At 33.9% G+C, this 4,832-nt stretch overlaps 1 long non-coding RNA gene across 1 annotated transcript; it reads left to right on the top strand.

Annotated features, from left to right (window-relative positions):
• The first annotated feature begins 472 nt into the window (after positions 1-472).
• LOC126818938 (uncharacterized) lies at positions 473-4,374 on the top strand. Its single transcript, XR_007679419.2, has 4 exons — positions 473-620; positions 2,301-2,482; positions 2,633-2,768; positions 4,099-4,374. It is a non-coding gene; the product is annotated as an uncharacterized LOC126818938 (long non-coding RNA).
• Positions 4,375-4,832: the final 458 nt, after the last annotated feature.

Below are 4,832 nucleotides of genomic sequence, written 5' to 3'. Positions count from 1 at the left end.
TTCGATAACATTACAGATAGTTTGCCAGACAACAAAACATACATCCACAGCAGCTACGTCGTCCGTACAGTCCATAAGACATTCCTTGCAAGCCCGGAGGTCCGGTGTTCGATCCCTGCATTGGCCGAGAAACCTCATCCCGATTTCCCCTTGTCAGTGATGCAGGACGGAGGGCCTGACAATGACAGCTGTCTAGTCGATCGGATGGGACGAAAAACCGAGGTCCCGTGTACACGTTGGCGTGCACGTAAAAGATCCCTTGGCAGTTGGAATTCGATATAAGAGTAGGCCGTAGCGCTGCTGCCCGGCCAAAATTTCCCCCATAGCACACTGTATGGCGTATGCCCGTCTTCATTAGCCCAGTTGGACGTTAAACCCCATTTCATTTCATTTCATTTACATTACAACAAATGGGGGGTAGAGGACATCTTTTGTTTATTTAGATTACTTATATTACAACAGGTGGGAATATGCAGTCAGTTTATCGAGAAATGAAAAATAAATCAATTCATGTCCGGGAACACTACTCCGTTTGTTTCTGTAAACAACAACTGGCAATGATTCAACCCAAACCACCTAAAGTTAAAGACTTGATTCGTTTGCTTAAATACTGGTATAAGGTAATGCAAATACTTTATAATATTTTAAATATTAAATAATACCGTGCTTTATAAATACTTTATATAATATTTTGGATATTACATGCATAATATTTTGGATATTACATGCATAATACTGTGCATAATAAATACATTATGGACGAGCTAAATCTGCCTATTGCAGGTCTTTCTTTAGGCCTGAAATGTTATCTAAATTATTAATTAGACATTAATTAACTTATCCAGACCATAATCAACTCTCGATGTCGGCGCTTGCCTGCGATATTTATTGGATTATGATCCGATTTGCTGCTCAACTTAATTCTTGGTTCATAGTGGACCAATTTCAGCAAATTATCTTTACATAATCTAATTTTTAACTATTATAGAGATAACTGTCAGCTGTTATCTAATCTCCCATAATGTATCTTTAATAAATATTTGATATGATATTTTAGATATTACATAATATTGTGCTTAATAAATACATTATATAAATGTCATATAATAAATACTTTATATAATAAATACTTTTATTATATACTTTATATAATAAATACCTTATATAATATATACTTTATATAATAAATACTTTATATAACAAATATTTTATATAATAAATACTTAATATAATATATACTAGTAATATATACTAGGATGAAATAAAATGGGATGAAATGAAATGAAATGGGATGAAATGAAATGAAATGAGATGGGGTGAAATGAAATGAGATGGGGTGAAATGAATGGGGTGAAATGGAATGGAATGGGATGAAATCGAACGGGTTTGAATGAAATGAAATGGGATGGGGTGGGATGAAATGAAATGAAATGAGATGGGGTGAAATGAAATGAGATGAGGTGAAATGAATGGGATGAAATCAAATGAAATGAAATCGAATGGGTTTGAATGAAATGAAATGATATGGGATGGGATGAAATAGGATGAAATGAAATGGAATTGGATGAAATTAAATGAAATTAAATGAGATGGGATGAAATTAAATGAAATTAAATGAGAAGGGATACAATGGAATTAAATGGGATGAAGTGAAATGGAATGGAATCGAATGGGTTTGAATGAAATGGAATGGGAGGGGATGGGATGAAATAGGATGAAATGAAATGAAATAGAATGGGATAAAATGAAATGAAATGGAATGGGATGAAATGGAATGAAATGAGATGGAGTGAAATGAAATGAAATGAGATGGAATGAAATGAAATGAGATGGAATGAAATGAAATGAGATGGAATGGGTTTGAATGAAATGGATTGGGTTTGAATGAAATTGAATGGGTTTGAATGAAATGAAATGGAATGGGAAAGAAATAGCATGAAATGGAATGGGGTGAAACAAGATGGAATGGGATGGGGTGTGGTTTAACTTTCTACTGCTCTGCCCCGATTGGGCATATAAAGATAAGTAACAATGGCTGCTACAACTCGCTAGAGTTTATATGAGTGGCATGGTTTTAACGACACAAATATACCAAATACCTGTAGGGAACAGAATGTTTTTTTTTCTTATAACCCAGACTGTGGTGCTTTTTAGTTAGCCTCGTATTATGTTTGGCGAAATATAACTCGGCTGGTGCTGAAGTATCACTAAATATCATCCCATTTTAGTTACCTGTTTAGACGTTCACATATCAAACCAATTGATACATGAAATGTTTCATGATTTTTTTAATATTTCAGACGAATGGGCTAGATATGACATCGTATTGTTGTGAGGTAATGGGGCTATATATTTTCCACAAATATCTGAACAGTAAAACTAACTTCGATATGAAAACTGGTTTTTATAAAGCTATGGAGTTGTTTAGTTCCTATAGACAACTACAGATCACAATACCTGGGATCTATAACACGGATAATTGGTAAGCTGAATTATTTTAACAAAGTTATTTGTTCAGCTTTTACACCCAGTGCCCATACCAATCTAGAGCTATATAGTGTGGTATGGCATGTCTTCCCGTAGGATTTGTATGCTAAAATTGAATTATATGTGTTTCTTTGCATCCGTTTAGGTCAAGTTTCTTCCCTAAAACAACGTATGTACTTGATCCCGTTAATCCCTTTTCCGACACATCTTCACCTAAAGTTCGCAGTATAGAAAGATGTGCTGAATCCACATTGAATTGGTTAGAAGATGTACCATCCGAGGTAATTATATCTTTTTTTAAGATGAATTATGGAAGGTTTAGTTAGATAAAGAGTTGACCGTCCATGCTATACTGGATCAAATCAAAAATAGATTATGAAAAATGAATATATAAAAAATCGCAGTCAAATTATTCGCCATGATCCGGCTTCGAAGGGTTCAAAATATAATCTCAATCGTCAAGTATCTTTGTTACTATAGAAATTATGATAATACTAAACAAGATAATAAACACAAAAAATAATATGGAACACAATTACTATTTTAATTAAAGCAACGTTTCGTTGAGGGTTATATTGACGATAAATAGTAATTCTGTTCCAAATTATGTTTTTGTGTTTATTACATGTCAATTGCTTAATGCCACTCACAGAAAATAAACATGCACTGAAAATCGCGAACACGCGATGATCTAAAGAGTTGATTCTGCGCTTGTCATGTGAATACATATCTAATTAATAATTTATATAACATTTGGGGCCAAAATAAAGACCTGCAATCGGCAGATTTAGTTCTTACAAAATGAATAATATTTAAATCTGAAGGAAATGTGTTTGCTTGTGTATAGTGTAAACTTTCATATATCTATGGAGAACAGGTAAAGCTATCAGCCATTGCCTCAGGAGTTTGTTAAAGGGCCAATCCCGATAATATTTTGGAGATTAAAACTGCTTAATTTTGTGTTAAAACACCTTAAAATCCCGTAACTAATTCAATATTTGTGTTTTCAAACAACTCACACCCGTCATTCTTCATATGGAAATGGAGACCGGTGTCCCAAGCTGTATTAGGCGGTGTCTGGATAAAACCGGACTTTTCTTTTATAAAAACAATGTGTAGGTGAAATTTACCTTTCGTTATCCAGTACGGCACATGGGTCATTCACTGTATAGACCTCTAAAGGAACGGCGATAGATTATCAGAAATCTTAAAAGGGTTACGTGTCTGGATAAGCATTTTTGACGTTCACGTCCAAACAACACAATATTTTGAGCTGAAATTTTGAGACAAGGTGAATACATCATTCCTCATTATTTTGGCGCTTAAATTTCATACGAACTCGGACTTTATATTTTTGAGACTCTGTTTTAATCGGGATAGTCCCTTTAACAGTCAGACTGACCTTTCTCTATATTTATTATAACTCGTGTTTTTCAGGGTTATGGTTTGTTATCTAAAATCGGAGCTGTGGCTACTGCCACTGCTTTTACTTTACTACTTGGATCCAGCGCAGCTAAACAAAACTTTAGACAAACCTTTCCCATATCTATGGATAGCAGGTGTTGATAGTTAGTCTTGGTCTCTATATTTATTATAACTTGTTTTTTACAGGATTATGGTTTTTTATCTAAAATAGGAGCTGTAGTTGCTGCCACTGCTTTTACTTTACTACTTGGATCCAGTGCAGCTAACCAAAACTGATTTTTTAAAAAATGTTGTTTAATTCTATAATTGTTTTATACCTGTTATCAGTTGGTGTATTCGATTCTGATATTCTGTATGACAATACGAATACTGATTACGAACACCGATATCTAGTCGTGCACTATTGTTATTATTATTATGTTCTATACAGTCAGTTGTCCTAAATACAGAATTCTGACGTAAATGGATTGTTCTTAAATTCTGTATTAAATATCTATGAAATAGAAATTACCAATACTGATATCGAGTCATATTCTATTATTATTATTATTATTATGAAGACATGTTCTGTACAGAATATTGAAATAAATGCACATTTGAAATCGCCGAATTCCTCACTTGTATTCTTCCTATTCCTCGTATATATATTTAGTACAGTAAGCTGTAATGCGACAAGTGTATACAGTGTATTAAAACACTAGACCCCCTCCAGTATATGTAGTGCATTACATTGTAATGAGACAAGTGTATACACATTAATACACTGTGTATACACCGTAATAAAACACTAGACCCCCTCCCACTATTGGTATGTAGTGCATTACGTTCTAATACGACAAGTGTATATACGGTTAATTCCCATATCGCCGACTCGCCGAGTTTTAGGGGGAAAATTTTGGTCTACGTTAAGGGGTTGAGTG

This window comes from Patella vulgata, chromosome 1 (assembly GCF_932274485.2).
Source record: "Patella vulgata chromosome 1, xgPatVulg1.2, whole genome shotgun sequence".
In the NCBI taxonomy this organism is placed as follows: domain Eukaryota; kingdom Metazoa; phylum Mollusca; class Gastropoda; family Patellidae; genus Patella; species Patella vulgata.
Note: the sequence above shows the minus strand (reverse complement) of the source record. Positions and strands in the feature narration are given on the sequence as shown.